This window comes from Bison bison, unplaced genomic scaffold (assembly GCF_000754665.1).
Source record: "Bison bison bison isolate TAMUID 2011002044 unplaced genomic scaffold, Bison_UMD1.0 scf7180017864376, whole genome shotgun sequence".
NCBI lineage: Eukaryota > Metazoa > Chordata > Mammalia > Artiodactyla > Bovidae > Bison > Bison bison.
In genome coordinates, this window is record NW_011494948.1 from 137,023 (window position 1) to 158,413 (window position 21,391).

Sequence of the window (21,391 nt, forward strand, 5' to 3'; positions counted from 1 at the left end):
AGAAGACTCTTGAGAGTCCTTTGGACTGCAAGGAGATCCAACCAGTCCATCCTAAAGGAGATCAGTCCTAGGTGTTCGTTGGAAGGACTGATGCTGAAGCTGAAACTCCAATACTTTGGCCACCTCATGCAAAGAGCTGACTCATTGGAAAAGACCCTGGTGCTGGGAAAGATTGAGGGCAGAGGATGAGATGGCTGGATGGCATCACCGACTCAATGGACATGGGTTTGGGTGGACTCTGGGAGTTGGTGATGGACAGGGAGGCCTGATGTGCTGCAGTTCATGGGGTTGCAAGGAGTCAGACACGACTGAGAGACTGAACTGAACTGAATGTTGAATTTTGTCAAAGTCTTTTCCTGCTTCTATTGAGATGATCGTGTGTTTGTCTTTCCTTTTGTTAATGTGTTATATCACATTGATTTGCATATGTTGAAGCATCCTTGTGACACCGGAATAAATCTTGATCATGGTGATCACGACTTGATCATGGTGTATGGTACTTTCTTGTAGTGTTGGATTCTGTTTGCTAATATTTTGTTTAGAATTTTTTCTTTTATATTCACCAAAGATATTGGCCCATAATTCTCTTTTTTATAGTGTCTTTGGCTTTGGTATCAGGGTGACAGTGGTTTCATAGAAGGAATTTGGAACTGTTTTCTCCTCATCAGTTTTTCAGAATTGTTTGAGAGGGATAGGTGTAAGTTCTTCTTTGTATGTTTCATAGAGTTCTCCAATGAAGCCATTCAGTCCTGAACTTTCATTTGTAGATAGTTGTTTTTCTTTATTATTATTACAGATTCTATTTCACTTCTGGTGATCAATCTGTTCAAATTATCTGTTCTTCGTGGTTTGGCTTTAACAGGCTGTATGTTTCTGGAAACTTGTCTATTTCTTCTATGTCCAATTTTTTGGCATATAACTGCTCATAGTATTCTCCTTTATTTTTGTATTTCTGTGTTTTGTTGTTGTTGTTGTATTTCTGTGGTATCAGTTGTTATTTTTCCTCTCTCATTTTGTTTATTTGGGTCCTCCCTCTTGGTGAGTCTGACTAGAGGCTTATTTATAAAAATAAGATTTTATTTATCTTTTCAGAAACCAGTTCTTGGTTTTATTGACCTTTTCTATTGTTTTTTATTTATTTTTTATTTTTTTTCACATTCTATTGTTTTTTAATCTCTAATTAATTTATTTTCTCGCATGATTATTATTTCCATCCTGCTGCTGGTTTTTGCTCTTCTTTTTTATAATTAAGTAATAAATTAGGTTATTTTCTTGTTTTTTTGAGAAAGACCTGTATCACTATGAACTTCCTTCTTAGAACTAATTTTGCTGCATCCCATAGATTTTGTAAGATTGTGTTTTCATTTTCATTTGTCTTAAGGTATTTTCTCATTTCTTCTTTGATTTCATCATTGACCCATTGGTTTTTTACTAGCATGTTGTTTAGTCTCCAATCTGTTCATTCTTTTCTTGTTTTTCTTTCTCTGCTTGATTTCTAGTTTCACACAGTTGTGGTCAGAAAAAATGTTTGAAATCATTTCTATTCTTAAAGTTTGTTGAGGTTTATTTTATGATCTAATATGTGGTCTATCCTAGAGAACATCCCATGCGTACTTGAAAAGAATGTGTATTCTGGTTGTTTTCTTTTTCTTTTTTTGAAGGGGGTGGCTGTGGTGTCCAGTAGATATCGATTACATCTACTTGGTCTATTGTGTCATTTAGGACCTCTGTTACTTTATTGATTTTATTTATGAATGATTTGCCCATTGATATCAGAGAGGTATTAAAGTCTTCTGCTGCTGCTGCTGCTAAGTCGCTTCAGTCGAGTCGGACTGTGCAACCCCATAGAGGGCAGCCCACCAGGCTCCCCCGTCCCTGGGGTTCTCCAGGCAAGAACACTGGAGTGGGTTGCCATTGCCTTCTCCAATGCATGAAAGTGAAAAGTGAAAGTGAAGTCGCTCAGTCGTGTCCGACTCTTATCGACCCCATGGTCTGCAGCCTACCAGGCTCCTCTGCCCATGGGATTTTCCAGGCAAGAGGACTGGAGTGGGGTGCCATTGCCTCCTCCGATTAAAGTTTTCTACTATTATACTATTGTCGATTCCTCCCTTTTCTGGTTTTTGGTATTTGTTTTATATATTTAGATGTACCTATATTTTTGTTGTTGTTTGGTCTCCAAGTTGTGTCCAACTCTTTGCGTCCCCATGAACTGTAGCCCGCTAGGCTCGTCTGTCCGTGGGATTTTCCAGGCAAGAATACTGGAGTGGGTTGCCATTTCTGGTACATACATATTAACAAATGTAATATTCTTTTTTTGTATTGGTCCCTTTACCATTATATAATGCCCTTCTTTGTCTTTATTCATAGCCTTTGTTTTAACTCGCTTTTGTCTGATATGAGTTTTGCTACCCTTGCTTTCTTGTAATTTATATTTGTACGAAAAATCTTTTTCCATACCCTCACCTTCAGTCTGTGTGTCTTTCACCCTGAAGTGAGTCTCTTGTAGGCAGTATATTGTACGTTCTTGGTTTAAAAAAAAAAAATCCAACCTGCCATTTATGTCTTTTGATTGGAATATTAAGTTCATTGACATTTAAAATAATTATTGATAAGTATATTCTCATTGCCATTTTAATCCTTATTTTCCAATTCTTCTTTGCTCATTCCCTTTTTTGTTTTTCCTTTTGTGGTTTGATGGGTTTCTTTTGTAGTATACTTGAATTCCTTTCTTTTTTATTTATGTGAATCTATTGCATATTTTTGAACTCCATAGTATGGAGTTCAAGTGTGTTGTGACTCATGACTATATCTACTCCGTTTAAACTGATAATCATTCCAGTTCAAACATTCTAAATTATCTACACTTTTATACTCCCCTCCCCCGCACTTTGTGATTTTGGTGTCATATTTTAACATCTTCATGCTTATTTTTCACTGCTAATTGTACCTATAATTTGCTTTTACAATTTATTTTTTTAATCTGTGTAATGGCTTATTCAAATAATCTTCAATCCTCTTATATATGTCTTTCCCATTATGATTTTCGCTTTCCTATGGAATCTTGCTTCTTTTTTATTTCACAAAGATTCTTCAATAGTTCTCTTAGGGTAGGGTTAGCGTTGCTGAGTTCTTTCAGTTTTTTGCTTGTCTGAGAAGTTATTTCTCTCTCCTTCTATTCTAAATGTTAATCTTTTAGGATAGAGCACCCTGGTTTGCAGGTTTTCCCGTTTCAGGACTTTGACATATCGTGCTACTCCCTGCAATAGGTTTTTATTGTTGCTTTATAGGCTTTTGAAGTGCATTTATTTACCAGTGTCAGAGTGGGGAAAAATGAAATGGGAATGACTTTCTCCTGATTTTCATAAGCCATTCTAGAAGCTATTACAGTGAAGCATATGGGTATATAACCATTTCCTTTGCCTCAGAAAACATCATTGAGCAGCAATAACAAAAATATCTTTCCTGGATGATTTTCAACAAAATTACAATATTTACAGTAGATAATATCTGTGGTTATAGTTGCTGGGAGAAAAGGAACAGATTGTAAATTTTTCTAACCTGAATTTTTAAAAGCAAATTAAAAACTTCTTTTATATCTGTAACTTTATGTGATCATTATATCATATTTTAAACCTCAATGAAAGGTTTGGATTTTCAAAATAGGGAGAATTTCTGAGAACAAGCACACCAAAACCTGCCAACACACAAGAGCCACTCCAGATTTGTGGACAAACCAGCCAAGCAACCACAGGCTTCTTTGCTTGTATGCACATAATGAAGGCCAAATCGAAACAATTATTTTTCAAAGTGATTCGGTACACTCTTCCTTATTTTTCTAAAGCCAGTATCTATTCCTAAGATATTCTTAAGATAAAACATACATATAGATTCTATCTCTTTAGGTTATGTATACAAAACTCTTTCTTTTCTTACCATCTATTTTTAGAAATTATTAGTTTGAATTATTGAGTTCTGTGTTTTTTCAGGAAAACATTTTGTCTTAACTATCTCGCTTTAGAAAACAAGTTCTTTATTTAAGCTATTTTAGGATTTAATCTGATTTATTAAAAGGAAAAGGAGCTCTGAAAATAATCTCATCTAGAGTTTTTTTACAAAGTAAAAAGGACAAGTCCATTGCATTCTTTCTCACAGTGTTTTCTCTATGCAGTGGTTTTTTGTTATCTATTTGTCAGTGTGCTGACTAACATTTTTAGATAATTGTGTTTTCTAAGATTAATATTGATTATGTGGCTATAATTCATTCAGCTGTTAGCAATCTGAACTTCTACCTGGCTGAAGCAAATGTTCAATTCCTAAATTAGTTCTGGATTGGTTTGTTTGTTTTATAAATAGCAATTCACCCTTTATTTAAGGTATTTTACTGCTTGTAATTAATAGCAAGTTGTAATATTAAAAGGAAAGTGGATAACAAGACAATTTTAAGTTCATGGGTATAGTATCATCCCATAGATTCATTGTATCCCCATCCCCAGAATTTATCTGCTGAAGTCCTAATCCCCAGTGTGATGATATTTGGAGATAAGCCTTTAAAGAGGTGACGAGGTTAAATAGGCGGGAGAAGGCAATGGCACCCCACTCCAGTACTCTTGCCTGGAAAATCCCATGGACAGAGGAGCCTGGTAGGCTGTAGTCCATGGGGTCGCTAAGGGTCGGACACGACTGAGCGACTTCCCTTTCACTTTTCACTTTCATGCATTGGAGAAGGAAATGGCAACCCACTCCAGTGTTCTTGCCTGGAGAATCCCAGGGACGGCGGAGCCTGGTGGGCTGCCGTCTATGGGGTCGCACAGAGTTGGACACGACTGAAGCGACTTAGCAGCAGCAGCAGCAGGTTAAATAGGTCATAAGGGTAAGATTCTAATCCAACATGATATCCTTATAAGAGGAGAAGGAAACACCAGGGATACACCAAAACAGAATAAAAGACCATGTGAACATACAGTGAGCAGGCAGCTATCTGAAAGCCAGGGAGAGAGGCCTAGGAGAAACCAAACCTTGGACACCTTGATCTTAGACTGCCATCCTCCTAACTGTGAGAAAATAAATTTCTTTTGTTTAAGTTACCCAAGTTTGTGGTGTTTTGTTATGACAACCTTAGAAAACTAATACAAATCTGAGGCATTTAAATCACCAAGTATTTTTAAACCACAGATAAATGTCTATGAATGATAACAGGAAAAAAGAACCACAGGAATCTTGCAAATAATTTAACAGAAAAATAATAAACTGGTTCTATACACAATAGCAAATAGAAAGACCATGTGTCTAGATGCTTTAATGACTACACCACAGTTAAACTGATTGCTCCAAAGCTAGGCTACTTTCAGAGTAACCAACTTAATCACCATATATGGATTGGGACTCAGCCCAGAAAAGATACAAAGAAATCATACTTCCTCTGTGCACCTCTCTTATTGTTTTGCTTGGACTTCTTTCTTCAAAGGAGACATTCAGGGGCATCTATTCTATTTCTACTTAGATTTCCAAACTATGGGACATATAAAAACCCTCAAGCAATATTTTAACGGTTAATTTGCTAAAGTTACTGAATACAAAATCTGACAAGGCCATGACCCTATCTCAATTACATCCACTGTCCTTGAGTTTCTTTTGACCTCTTTGACAATTATAATTTATTCAGCATATATGCTGACTTTGGATAAAGTTGTTGAAGATAATTTCAATGCAATGATTTCAGTCACATTCATTCCTAATCCATTATTTTCCACCACCAATCTATGACTAATTCAGAATAGCTGAAAAACCTCAAGGAATATATTTTTAATATGATCCTGCTTTTAAAAATTCACACTTTTCTTCAGTTTGTCCCCATAATCATGATATCAGGAAGCTAAATGCAAACGTATTTTGGCTTTTAATTTTTGGCTTTTTAAAACTATATGCATGGAGTATCTCAACATATGAAAAAAAAAAATCCAGTAGCTCTCATTCTTTCATCTCTTCTCATTCACATGTCATCCCAGTCTCTTTATCAAAGATCCTATACCACACTGTGAGCCAAGTGTCTGCTCATTCTCCCCCAGCTTTTTCACTCCCGCCTCACCTCAGGAGCTTGGTCTCTCGTCCCCTCCTGCATTTGTCCATGCTATAGCAGCTTCTCTGTGGTCACATAACTCCTAACTACTGCCTCCACAGTGAGGTTTGGTTCACTTCACTCCTGGTGGCTTTGTGAAGTCTAGGGTCACCGTCATCCCTCACTACATCCTGTTTTTCTAGTTACATTGGCCCCAGGGAGTAAGGCTGCTCTTCTGTTTACTGCCTTGTCTTCTTAATTCCCTGCCCACTGTCCCCACAACACCAAGCACATAAGGCTGCAAAATGGGTGCTATGCTTTCCTGAAACATTGTGGGAAATATAGAGTGAATTACAATATAGGAAAAAACATAGAACTGGATGCTATAGGTCTAAAAGAACAGAAATAAAGGTCCCCTTGGACCAGCACTTTAGTTCTAGACTTGCTTTGACTACTCTCTGTCATAGTTCACTTTTACCCTCCTTTCCTCTTCACAGTGTGGTATTAACCCTACTTTAGAAATATTCTAGTCCCTAACACACAAGTGATTTCCTAGTCCTGGGCTCTCTGCCTTGTATCCCACCTCCATCTACAGCAATTCATCTGAAGCTGAACAGTTCCCCAAATCTGCATTGCTATCCCAGAGAAGGCAGTGGCAACCCACTCCAGTACTCTTGCCTGGAAAATCCCATGGATGGAGGAGCCTGGTAGGCTGCAGTCCATGGGGTTGCTAAGAGTTGGACACGACTGAGCGACTTCACTTTCGCTTTTCACTTTTATGCACTGGAGAAGGAAATGGCAACTCACTCCAGTGTTCTTGCCTGGAGAATCCCAGGGACAGAGGAGCCTGGTGGGCTGCTGTCTACGGGGTCCCACAGAGTCGGACACGACTGAAGCAACTTAGCAGCAGCAGCAGCAGCATTGTTATCCAGAATAATAGCCCTTGGGATCTTCAGCAGAATTTCGGGACTCAAAGCCTACACCCTTTCATGAAACTTTTGCTATTTTAGAGAACAGTTATGCCTCCTCACACTTCCTAAGGGAGTTTAGTAGAAAATATACATGCACATGTACACATTAGTGTGCACAGAGCATATGCACACACATGGTTACACAAATGCATACATATTCATACATGTGTATATGTGCCAAACGTTTCCCAATAAATAGAACAACCAATCTCTCATCAATATTCTTAACTCATGAAACTGTGGAACACTTAGGAAGCTTTTATTTATTTTGTGTGTATGCTATTTTTGGGGGGTGTTTTTATCTTTTAAGAAGCTTTTAAATTTCGTTTGTCTTTTAATTTTGACTAGATCAAATTCTTATACTGGACTTCCCCCTAATTAATCTCTGAAAGAGGAGGCGGAATAGCAGAAAACTTTTTAATTTCTATAAACAGATCAACTTGAGGCCGTGAGTAAGATTTTTGTTTTCATTTATAACACCACTACATAGAATTTTAAAATCCACTTTTTCTAAAACGGACATCTATATAAATATGTGTATACTTTACTATACATGTATGGTAAAGCGAATATATCATGAGTATATAGTTCACTAAATTTTTACATATCTAAACCCTGCTGTGGCTCCTACCTAGATCAAAACACAGACTATTACCAAAACCCAGAAGTTTTGCTTTTACTCTTACCAGTTAACACTACAAATTTTGTTACTCCCCAAAGGTTTGACATCTAACAATATGGACTAAATTTGCATCTTCTTGAACTTTATATGATCTAACATCCACTGGATCATCGAAAAAGCAAGAGAGTTCCAGAAAAACATCTATTTCTGCTTTATTGACTGCCAAAGCCTTTGACTGTGTGGATCACAACAAACTGTGGAAAATTCTTAAAAAGATGGGAATACCAGACCACCTGACCTGCCTGTTGAGAAATCTGTATGCAGGTGAGGAAGCAACAGTTAGAAATGGACATGGAACAACAGACTGGTTCCAGATTGGGAAAGGAGTACATCAAGGCAGTATATTGTCACCCTGCTTATTTAACTTATATGCAGAGTACATCATAGGAAACACTGAGGGCATGAAGCACAAGCTGGAATCAAGATTGCTGGGAGAAATATCAATAACCTCAGATATGCAGATGACACCACCCTTATGGCAGAAAGTGAAGAAGAACTAAAGAGCCTCTTGATGAAAGTAAAAGAGGAGAGTGAAAAAGTTGGCTTAAAACTCAACATTCAGAAAACTAAGATCATGGCATCCAGTCCCATCACTTCATGGCAAATAGATGGGTAAAAAGTGGAAACAGTGAGAGGCTTTATTTTTGGGGGGGAGCTCCAAAATCACTGCAGATGGTGACTGTAGCCATGAAATTAAAAGACACTTGCTCCTGGAAAAAAAGTTATGACTAACTTAGACAGCATATTAAAAAGCAGAGACATTACTTTGCCAACAGAGGTTCGTCTAGTCAAAGCTGTAGTTTTTCCAGTGGTCATGTATGGATGTGAGAGTTGAACTATAAAGAAAGCTGAGTGCCGAAGAATTGATGCTTTTGAACTATGGTGTTGGAGAAGACTCTTGAGAGTCCCTTGGACTGCAAGGAGATCCAACCAGTCCATCCTAAAGGAAATCAGTCCTGAATATTCATTGGAAGGACTGCAGCTGAAGCTGAAACTCCAGTAATCTGGCCATCTGATGCAAAGAACTGACTCATTGGAAAAGACCCTGATGCTGGGGAAGACTGAAGGCAGGAGGAGAAGGGGATGATAGAGGATGAGATGGTTGGATGGCATCACTGACTCAATGGACATGAGCTTGAGTAAACTCCAGGAGTTGGTGATGGACAGGGAGGCCTGGCGTGCTGCAGTCCATGGAGTCACAAAGAGTCAGACACCACTGAGAGACTGAATTGAACTGAACTTTATATAAGGGAATCATATAATATATGCTTTTTGTGTCTGGCTTCATTTAATCAATAGTTTTTTGATTCATTCATATTTTGACATATATTAGCAGTTAATTCTTTTTTATTGCTGTGTAGTATTCTCTTGTATGAATAAACTACTTTTTTTTCATCCATTCTATTTATAGACATTCAGGCAATTTACAATCTGGAGCTATTATAATTAAAGCTACTATGAACATTCTTGTACACATTTTGTTAAACCGATACACTAATTTCTATGCTCAGGTTTCAAATTTGGTTGAATTAATTTGTACTCTCACCAGAAATGTATGAAAATCGAGTTGCTCTATATTCTTGCTAACACTATTTTCAATGTTTTTATCTTGAGTCCATTCTACCAAGACTTGTGATAAGTTTTAAGAACCTAAATATTGTGATATTCTTAAAAGAAGTTTTTATTTTTGTGGATTAAAAACTAAAAAAATTTTTTCTAAAATCTTTTAGATTTTATCATAATATATTCTGAGAGGTCACTCAAGAAATTATATAATTTTGTCTTACAATTAGATAAAATGATACTTGATCACAAATTTCAGATAGATCAGTTTACAAGCATCACCCAGTAATGTGACAAAAAATTTCAGCCTGTACCAGCACATATAGGTGCACACTTATAGTAATAATCTGTGCTAGACCAAAATACTGAAAGATTATGAGAAGCAGAGTAACAAAATTACTAAAGCCATAAAATATTATTAATGGGTAATCTATTTTGACTAGGATTGGTAGGAGATGGTGTTTCAGATTAATTTTAAAATGGCCATAATTATTTCCCTCTCTATCCCTTTGCAATGAGTTGTTACATCTCTTCCTTTTAAGAAAAGGAGTCAATTTTCCCTTTCCTTTAGCTTGGGCTGATATGACTTGCTTTAGTCAATAAAACAGATGAGCTGACCCTGCACCAATTACAAGTCTAGACCTCAAGAGGCCTTGGTGGCTTTCATTGGTTCTTGTAGAACCCTGCACATCCACCATGTGAACAAGCCCAGGCTAGACCCATATGGTGCAGTGACAGATCATCCCAGGTGAGGCCATCCTAGATCCAGCCAGCCATCATCTGAGAGTTGAAGAACTGCTCAACTGGCCTAGACCAAATTGTTACCACACAGAATAATGAATTAAATATTAGTAAGTGGCTTTTGCTTTAAGCCCAAAGTTTTGAGATGGTCTCTTAGGCAGCAAAATATAACAAATACAAGAGATATACAAGAAGTATATCTCAAGTACTTTATGGGGAAGGAATTCTTAATTATTATTAACTATTACTCCAAGAAACTCACACTTCTGAACCCTGCCAACAGCTGCTGCTGACAGTGGCAGTCAACATTCACTAAATGGTAATGTTAAGTATTACATGTATCTTATTTATTACATGATATCTTATTTATTCTCACCACAGATCTACTAGGTACCTAATCAGTTATAGTTGAGGAAACTGAAGTTTGCCTCACAGTTGACTCCAAACCTGAACTCAAAGCTTAAGTTCTGAACCATTGCATCATCAGCTAAGAGCAAGTAGTTTAACCCAATACTACCTCTTCTGCTCATCTTGATTTACATATAGGAAACTGATAGCCAAGAAAAGCTATGATTTGCCCAAAGCAGTTCCTTCCAACTCCCAGTATAATATAGTCTTTTGCTAAAATTCTTTGTTGTCTATAAATTACATTAATGCTTATGATTTAAAAAAATGTGGTAGTTTATAAACAAAATATGTAAGCTAAATATTCTAGAAAAATTCTCTTCAAAAACCTACAAGGGATAACAAAATTTCTTCACTGTATGGAAACTTTATAAAATGTGATTTTAATAGTAACATTTGGGAAGGAGTTGCTAGAGTTATCTGGTTTATTCACATTGTATAAATAGCATTTTAGAAGTTTGTTTTGTTTAGTTGCTAAGTTGGGTCTGACACTTTTGCCACCCCATGGACTGTAGCATGCCAGGCTCCTCTGTCTCTGGGATTTCCTAGGCAAGATTACTGTAGTGCATTGCATTTCCTTCTCCAGGGTATCTTCCTGACCTGGGGATTGAACCTGCATCTGCATTGGCAGGCAGATTCTTTACCACTGAGCCACTCAGGAAGCATGAGTGGGATTATTATACCCTTTTCAGATACAGAAATCAAAGCTCAGAGAAATTAAATAAGTCACCCAATGCCATAATACTGGTAATGAGCAGAACCCAGATTCAAATTCAGGTCTATCTAACTCTAAAGCCCCTGTTGTTTGCATCATGCTACATAACTTCATTAAATCTGTATTAAACAAATGTGATTACTAAATGGATATAGATCAGTTATACAGTATTTCTTACTTATGCAAATCTGCAAAATAAATTTAACATGTATTTTTAACTGGAAATGAGGAGGGGACATATTTTTTTATAGAAAGTATCAATATTTAAGGTCAATAACTTTTCTTCTTCACAGGCAGTAACAAGCTATTGCTTGTTATAACAAGCTAAATATTATATTAGTGAGACAGAAAGACTATTATTTTTTTGTCCAAAATAGTCTAGGAAAGAAAATCCATTTTTTATTATCTTAATTTTCTTGCCCTTCATAAATAGTAATAGTTTTTAGGGTGTTCAGTACCTTAGAACCTAGGAATTAAGACCATGAGAAAATGTACAGGCAAGTTTTTTCTATGCAAAAATTATAACCGCATAAAGGACACCATTTATCTGCCTCCCTGCAAAGAGGAAGTGAGAGGGCATGAAGAAATACTCTCAGGTGAGGGGTGGGGTAGAATGATGAAGAGACGTGTCTTTACTTTTAGAGAATTGCATATTATGCAAATTTGTTTTTTCCCAAGCAGACACCTAAATACTAGTTCCTTCCTCCTTCCCTTCCATCTTGCAACAACCACTTGTTAAGTACAACTAGGTACCAAGCACTGAATTCTGTGTTGGAAACAAAGCTAAATAGAACAAGTCTTTGTTGTCTCAGTGGAGAAGACAATCATGTAAACAAATAATTACAGCTCTGAATTTAGTGTTAGACGCATGAACTAAGTATGTGAACACAGAAGCAGTCTTTCCTTCAGCTGGGAGGTATCAGGAAAGGCATACTAGAGCAAGTGGCATTTGTGAAAAATCTTAATATATGAATTAAATATATTCATATAGGCAGAGAAGGCATGGTAGGAAGATGTTAGTCTGAGTTCAAAAGAGGGTGACTAGAGGGGTCTTTCCTTCTGGAGAAGGAAATGGCAATCCACTCTAGCATTCTTTCCTGGAAAATCCCATGGACGGTGGAGCCTGAAATGTTACAGTCCACGGGGTCGCAGAGTCGGACACGACTGAGTGACTTCACTTTCACTTTCAGAGAGGGTCTAAAGGTAGATGTTCTTTGACCTTTACTCTCAAGAATAAATGATGAAAAGTGGAGTCCAGTGTGGCTTTTCATAAATCAAAACTTTAGTAAATCTGTCAATTTTATTCCTAAATTGGTGTTTCTCAAAATTTCTTCTTAAGGCAAAGAAGCATGATAAGGATGGAGTTGGGAATAGCTTTCAGTGAACACAAGATATCTAAAATGTCATAAATTGTACACTAGAACTAGGATCAGCAAACTATGATCCACAGGCCAAATTCTGTACTGTATCATCTATTTTTATAACTAAAGTTTTATCAGAACACAGGTACACCATACATCTACATATTGAGTAGAGCTGCTTTTGTACTACAACTGCAGAATAAGTAGTTGCAACAGAGATTGTCTGCCCACAAAATCTAAAATGTTTACCATCTGAGCCTTTAAGAAACTTTGTATTAAAGTACGTATCACCATGAGTAAGTCTCAGAAAAATAATACTGAGTTCAAAAATAAGTTTCAATGCTATAATCATTTTGTGTAAAGCTGTGTGTATGTGTGCGCGCGCACATGTGTTAAGTCGTGTCCAACTCTTTTCGACCCCATGGACTGTAGCCTGCCAGGTTCCTCTGTCCATGGGATTTTCCAGGCAAAAATACTGGAGTGGGTTGCCACTTCCTTCTCCAGGGGATCTTCCCACCCAGGGATGGAACCAATGTCTCCTGCTTGGCAAGTGGATGCTTTACAACTGAGCCACCTGGGAAGCCCATAAACAGCTTTAAAAGACCCCTAAATTTACTATTGTTTAGAGATACACATATTAGAAGTGTAAAGATGGCATAACATAGTAAATAAGATAATGTTTATCTCTTTGGAAAATGGAAAGAGGACTGTAAACAGAGGGATTTTAACTATTTTAAATGTTTTATTTCTAAAGCAAGGTGGTGAATACAAAAGTGTCTATTATATTATTCTCTGTACTTTTCTTGAATGACTGATGCATTTCATCATTTAAAAACTCTTGGTCATACAAAAAAAATAGGAAAAAATCAGATGGAGGAGTTGTGTTGCAGATTCTATTGCCCCCAAATGGCTGCAAAATCTTTCGTCCTGTACACTCTTACTATGTAGCTTTGAAACCCTTCCCATTGAGAGGCAAGGTTTCTATCCCCACCCCTTGAAACTGAATGGGCTTTTGTGAATGTTCTGGTCAAAATAATATGGTAGAAGTGACACTGGATTAACAGGCAAGTTTGGCCTTGGAGTACAGAATGAAGCACGGCAAGGGCTAACAGTTTTACCAAGAGAATGCACTGGTCATAGCACACACCCTCTTCCAACAACACAAGAGATGACTCTACACATGTACATCACCAGATGGTCAATACCAAAATCAGACTGATTCTATTTTGTGCAGCTTAAGATGGAGAAGCTCTATAAAGTCAGCAAAAACAATACTTGAAACTGACTATGGCTCAGATCATGAGCCCCTTATTGCAAAATTCAGAGTTAAATTGAAGAAAGTAAGGAAAACCACGAGGTCATGAAGGTATGACCTAAATAAAATCCCCTATGATTATACAGTGGAGGTGATGAATAGATTCAAGGGATAAAGCTGGTAGATAGAATGCCTGAAGAACTATGGACAGAGGTTCATAATATTGCACAGGAGGCAGTGACCAAAACCGACCCAAAGAAAAAGAAATGCAAGAAGGCAAAGTGATTGTTTGTGGAGGCCTTACAAATAGCCAAGAAGAGAAGCAGAAGGCAAAGGAAACAGGGAAAGCTATGCCAAACTAAAGGCAGAGTTCCAGAGAATAGTAAGGAGAGGTAAGAAAGACTTCTTAAGTGAACAATGTAAATAAATGGAGGAAAACAGTAGAATGGGAAAGACTAGAGATCTCTTCAAGAAAATTAGAGATACCAAGGGAACTTTTCATGCAAAGATGGGCACTATAAAGGACAGAAATGGCAAGGACCTAACAGAAGCAGAAGAGATTAAGAAGAGGTGCCAAGAATACACAGAAGAACTCTACAAAAAAGGTCTTAATGACCTGGAAAATCACAATGATGTGGTCATTCACCTAGAGCCAGACATCTTCAAGAGTGAATTCAAGGGGGCCTTAGGAAGTATTACTATGAACAAGGCTAATGGAGGTGATGGAATTCCAGCAGAGCTATTTAAAATCCTAAAAGATGATTCTGTAAAAGTGCTGCACTTAATATGCTAGCAAATATGGAAAACTCAGCAGTAGCCACAGGACTGGAAAGAGTCAGTTTTCATTCCAATCACAAAGAAAGGCAATGCCAAAGAAGGTCCAAACTACCATACAATTGCACTCATTTTACATGCTAGCAAGGAAATACTCAAAATCCTTCAAGCTAAGCTTCAACAGTATGTGAACCAAGAACTTCCAGATGTACAAGCTGGATTTAGAAAAGGCAAAGGAACCAGACATCAAATTGCCAACATCTATTGGATCATAGAAAAAGCAAGGGAATTCCAGAAAAACATATCCTTCTGTTTTATTGACTATGCTAAAGTCTTTGTGTGGATCACAAAAAACTGTGGAAAATCCTTAAAGAGATGGGAATACCAGACCACCTTACCTGTATCCTAAGAAACATGTTTGCAGGTGAAGAAGCAACAGTTAGGACCAGAGGTGGACCAATGGACTGGTTAAAAACTGGGAAAGGAGTATGACAAGCCTGCATATTGTCAGCCTGCTTATTTAACTTATGTGCAGAGCACAGCATGAGAAATGCAGGGCTGGATGAATCACAAGCTGGAATCAAGATTATCAGGAAAGATATTAACATTCTCAGATATACATATGATACCACTTTAATGAAAGAAAGTGAAGAGGAACTAAAGAGTCTCTTGATGATGAAAGTGAAAGTTGCTCAGTCATGTCCATCTCTTTGAGACCTGATGGACTGACTATACAGTCCATGGAATTCTCCAGGCCAGAATACTGGAGAGGGTAACCTTTTCATTCTCCAAGGGATCTTCCCAACCCATGGATGAAACCCAGGTCTCCTGCATTGCAGGTGGATTCCTTACCAGCTGAGCTACCAAGGAAGCCCTGAGGGTGAAAGAGGAGAGTGAAAAAATTGGCTTAAAACTCAGCATTCAAAAACCAAGATCACAGCATCTGGTCCAATCACTTAACGACCAATAGATGGGGAAAAAATGGAAGCAGTGACAGATTTTATTCACTTGATTCCAAAATCACTGCAGACGGTGACTGCAGCCATGAAATTAAAAGGTGCTTGCTCCTTGGAAGAAAAGCTATGACAAACCTAGGCAATGTATTAAAAAGCAGAGAAGTTACCTTACTGACAAAGGGCCATATAGTCAAAGCTATAGTTTTTCCAGTAGTCATATATGGAATGTGAGAGTTGGACCATAAGGAAGGTAGAGTGCTGAAGAATTGATGCTTTTGAACTGTGGTGCTAGAGAAGACTCTTGAGAGTCTCTTGAATAGCAAGGATATGAAACCAGTCAATCCTAAAGGAAATCAACCTTGAATATTCATTAGAAGGACTGAGGCTGGTACTGTCACTGTTAGAATCTAATTTGGACCCATCATCAGGAAGTTGAACCCTAACAGTCTTCATTGAAGAAATCCAAGCAGATTGACCCCAAACCCTCAGAGAGGTTGAACAATAAGAAGGACTTATCTCACAAAGCAAGAGAAGGAATGTGACTGAAAATGGAATAAATTGCAGGTGTTTAGTGAGAATCTCAGGTCCTCACTCCTATTTGAACCATCAGGTATTCCAAAGAACCAGAGAACTCACTGCAAGAAAAACAAGGATTATTCTCTGGACAAAGTGGATGGGCAGGACCCCAGAGAAACAAGAGGGACAGCTGAAGGATAAAGAACTCTGACTAAGAGGAAGGACATGGGAAATTTAGGGTTCTAACACTGTCAGTCATTGATTTATGTCCTTGTCCAAGTCACTTTCTCATTTGTTAAAGAGCTCAGAGCAAAATGACCTATGAAATATATTTCCATAGTAAAAATCTGTGATTCTATTAAAAATAGAAAAAAATCTAGTAAAAATAAGTGATTCTTTAAAATATGGCTAATTTAAGTAATGAATCACAATATGAAGTGTTTTTTAGTCAATGGAAATTCTAGTTCAATTCTTGTAACATGTAGTTCTTTTAAAAATAGCATTAGAGTCATAAACCACTGGACCAACCTTAGAAAGTGAAAGTGAAGTCGCTCAGTTGTGTCTGACTCTTTGCAACCCCATGGACTGTAGCCCGCCAGGCTCCTCTGTCCATGGGATTCTCCAGGCAAGAATACTGGAGTGGGTTGCCATTTCCTTATCCAGGGGATCTTTCCAACCCAGGGACCAAACCCCGGTCTCCTGCATTGCAGGCAGATGCTTTATCCTCTGAGCCACCAGGGACTAACCTTAGGAGGGCAGAAACCAAAAGGAAGAAAGAATTCAACCTTGAAGCCTGGGAAAAGGAGACCTCAAACACAAGAAGTTAAAAAAATAATAATGAAAAGGCAGAGAAATACTACACAAATGAAGGAACAAATTAGAAATACAGAAGTCCAAATAAATGAAAAGGAAATAGGCAAAGTACCTGAAAAAAGAATTCAGAATAATGATAGTAAAGATGATCAAAACCCTTGAAAACAAAATGGAGAAAAAGCAAGAATTGTTTTCAAGGGTTTTGATCATCTTTACTATCATTATTCTGAATTATTTTTTCAGGTAGTTTGCCTATTTCTTTTTCATTTATTTGGACTTCTGTATTTCTAATTTGTTCCTTCATTTGTGTAGTATTTCTCTGCGTTTGTGGCGGATTCATTTCGATATTTGGCAAAACCAATACAATATTGTAAAGTTTAAAAATAAAATAAAATTTAAAAAAAAGAATCAATTAACAAAGACCTAGAAGAATTAAAGAATAAACATAAAGAGACAAACAACACAATTATTGAAATTAAAAATACTCTGGAAGGAATCAATAGAATATCTGAAGCAGAAGAATGAGTCAGTGAGCTAGAAGATAAAATGGTAGAAATAATTTCTGAAGAGCAGAATAAAGTAAAAAGAATGAAAAGAACTGAGGATAGTCTCAGACCTGTGGGACAATATCAAATGCACCAACATTTGAATTATAGGGGTCCCAGAAGAAGAAAAGAAAAAGAAAAGGTATGAGAAAATTTTTGAAGAGATTATAGTTGAAAATTTCCCCAACAAGGAAAAGGGTATAGTCAGTCAAGTCCAAGAGGCACAAAGAGTCCCATACAGGATAAAATAGCATTAGAAACTATAACAGAAAATCTCCGCTTGAGGTACTTTTAATGTTTATTTTCTCCACAAGGGACTAATTAGTATGGGCTTGTGAAAAACAGTATGGAAGTTCCTCAAAAAATTAAAAATAGGACAAACATGTTGTGTTGTTGTGTTTAGTTGCTAAGTTGTTACTCTTGACTCTTTTATGACCCCATGGACTGTAGACTGCCAGGCTCCTCTATCCATGGGTTTTCTCAGACAAGAATACTGGAGAGGGTTGCCATTTCCTTCTCCAGGAGATCTTCCCAACCCAGGGATCGAACCCACATTGGGTTCTTTACCACTGAGCCACCAGGGAAGCCCAGAACTACCATATGACCCAGCAATTCCACTCTTATTTTTTTTCTTTAAAAAAACAAAACACTAATTCAAAAAGATACATGCATCCCAACAATGTTCATAGCAGCATTATATACAATTGCCAAGATATGGAAGCAACCTAAGTGTCCCTCAATGGATGAATGAATAAATAAGATGAAGTGTGTGTGTATATATATGTGTGTGTGTGTGTGTGTGTGTGTGTATATATACACATACATACATACATATACATAGTGGAATATTACTCAGCCACAAAAAGGAATGAAATTTTGCCATTTGCAACAAAATGGATGAACTTGGTAGGTACTGTGCTAGTGAAATAAGTGAGACAGAGAAACACAATTACTGTTCAGTTCAGTTCAGTTGCTCAGTCATGTCTGACACTTTGTGACCCCATGGACTGCAGCAAGCTAGGCTTCCCTGTCCATAACCAAATCCCAGAGCCTACTCAAACTCATGTCCATTGCATCGGTGATGCCATCCAACCATCTCATCCTCTGTCGTCCCCTTCTCCTCCCACCTTCAATCTTTCCCAGCATTGGGGTCTTTTCCAATGAGTCAATTCTTCCCATCAGGTGGCCAAAGTATTGGAGTTTCAGCTTCAATATCTGTCCTTCCAATGAACACCCAGGACTGATTTCCTTTAGGATGGATTGGTTGGATCTCTTTGCAGTCCAAGGGACTCTCAAGAGTCTTCTCCAACACCACAGTTCAAAAGCATCAATTCTTCGGCGCTCAGCTTTCTTCACAGTCCAACTCTCACGTCCACACATGACTACTGGAAAAACCATAGCCTTGACTAGACAGACCTTTGCTGGCAAAGTAATGTCTCTGCTTTTCAGTGCTATCCAGGCTGGTCATAGCCTTTCTTCCAAGGAGCAAGCGTCTTTTAATTTCATGGTTACAGTCACCATCTGCAGTGATTTTGGAGCCCCCAAAATAGTCTCTCACTGTTTCCATTGTTTCCCCATCTATTTCCCATGAAGTGATGGGACCAGATGCCATGATCTTAGTTTTCTGAATGTTGAGTTTTAAGCCAACCCTTCACTCTCCTCTTTCATTTTCATCAAGAGGTTCTTTAGTTCTTTCTGCCATAAGGGTGGTGTCATCTGCATGTCTGAGGTTATTGATATTTCTCCCAGAAATCTTGATTTCAGCTTGTACTTCATCCAGCCCAGCATTTCACATGATGTACTTTGTATATAAGTTAAATAAGCAGGGTGACAATATACAGCCTCGATGAACTCCTTTCCCGATTTGGAACCAGTCTGTTGTTCCATGTCCAGTTCTAACTGTTGCTTCCTGACCTGCATACAGATTTCTCAGGAGGCAGGTCAGGTGGTCTGGTATTCCCATCTTTTTAAGAATTTTCCACAGTTTATTGTAATCCACACAGTCAAAGGCTTTGGCGTAGTCAATAAAGCAGAAATAGATGTTTTTCTGGAACTCTCTTGCTTTTTCGATGATCCAGTGGATGTTGGCAATTTGATTTCTGGTTCCTCTGCCTTTTCTAATGTGGAATCTAAAAATGATAAAGCAAACTAGTAAGTATAACAAAACAGATAAAGAGAACAAGCTAGTGGTTACCATTGGGGAGAGGGTAGGAAGGAGAGGCAAATAGAGGTAGGGGATTAAGAGATACAAACTACTAAAACTATAACTATAAAATAAATAAGCTACAAGGGTATATTTTATAGCACAGGGAATATAGTCAATATGTTATAGTACCTATAAATGGACTAGAACCTTTAAAATTGTGAATCACTATGTTGTACATCTGAAATTTACATAGTACATCAACTATACCTCAATTGGAAGAAAAAAGGGGAGAAAGACTATGGGCCAAGGTATAGGGAACTGAAAGAATATATATGAATCTAGGACTGTAAAAATGTTACAATTCCTAGACCCAAAGCAACAAAAGAAGGGAGAAGTTTCAAGAACATGAATAAGTAAGTCATGCTTAGTGAGTCACTTTTGGAGAAATAGTTACTTCCCAGGAAGGCTAAGACACCTTTCAGGGAGAAAACCAGGGGAATAAATATACTGACCTCACTCTTTTCCCATTCTGCAGTGTTCCTGTCTGTGCTTCCTCTTCACTGGCCAAACTCAGTTGGAAATGTGAAAGCACTGACCCCATCTATGTATTCTCTGTCTTTGGACTTCAGAACAGTGGGCAGGTAGAGAGTGGTCCTGGAGGAGTGAAAGGAAGGTAATCAACAAAAATGTGCAGATAAAAAGGTGGTAATAAAAACTTTAGAGACCAGAATAAAATTCCCTCTACGTGTCTGTGTGTGTGTATGTGTGTGTTGACTAGTTGAGAAAAGGAGATATTCTGAGGGGTGATAAGATTCTAGAATAATTAGTTCTACAATCAATTTTTATTTTCTGTTTTTGCCTCTTTTTATTTGAACGAATATTGAATCATGACTGATGGCATAAACTTTAGTATTTGCTTTGCATCCATGTAAATAATTCCTCTTTTCTTTCCTTGTTCACATCCAGGTTGTTTCAGCTACACACCTGATAATAAGGTATGGTATGTCAGAACTGTCTCATATTACGATTTTTGTCAGAGAACTTCTATCTTGTTTTTAAAATGGGGCAACTTCCTAAGTAGACAACAGCATTGCAAGGAAAGAGAGAAAATCTTAGTTACAACACGTACTGTGTGAATAAACATAAAAGGATGTATTTTGTTACACATAAAATCACTGTTTGTGGTTATTTATAGGCTAAGTAACTTAGTATACATAAAATCTATGTTTCCAGATGTAATTCATTTGATCTGCACAGGACAAATAATATCTTTTCTGGGTCTTAACATCTCTAAGCCCTATCCTATCAATCATTTGGGATCTATACTGACTAGATTAACACATATCCTATATAATCCCTGTAGATAACCAATTTTGACAGTAAATTTCCTCCTCTCCCCATCCCCACCAAGAGTTCTCCGTAGAAGACCCACCACATTAAGAAGGACAAATTGTATCATGGAAGTGAGTACCAGAGGTCTTGACCAGTTCCTCCTTCAGAACTTTACTTCCCTTCAAAACTCTGGCCTTGTATTTCCAACTGTCACATAGATATCTCCATCTAGGTATATTTTAGATGCATTTCAAATGCTATACACTGCAAACAGAACTCACCCTATTTTCCCAATTTGCTTTCTCTTCTAGTTATGAGCATTACCATCTACCAAAACCATCATTTAAGTCTCCCAAACTAGAAACACTAGGCTGGAAGAAGCACAAGCTGGAATCAAGATTGCTGGGAGAAATATCAATAAACTCAGACATGCAGATGACACCACCCTTATGGCAGAAAGTGAAGAGGAACTAAAAAGCCTCTTGATGAAAGTGAAAGTGGAGAGTGAAAAAGTTGGCTTAAAGCTCAACATTCAGAAAACTAAGATCATGGCATCTGGTC

At 37.6% G+C, this 21,391-nt stretch overlaps 1 long non-coding RNA gene across 1 annotated transcript in view; it reads right to left on the reverse strand.

The window, feature by feature from the left end:
• Nucleotides 1-19,443: 19,443 nt before the first annotated feature.
• LOC105000913 overlaps nucleotides 19,444-21,391 on the reverse strand; it is a 4,940-nt gene continuing 2,992 nt past the window's right edge. Inside the window, exons 2-3 of the long non-coding RNA XR_826796.1 lie at nucleotides 20,011-20,152; nucleotides 19,444-19,481 (exon numbers count right to left, since the gene is read on the reverse strand). This is a non-coding gene — a long non-coding RNA (uncharacterized LOC105000913). The remainder of the gene's footprint in view (nucleotides 19,482-20,010; nucleotides 20,153-21,391) is intronic.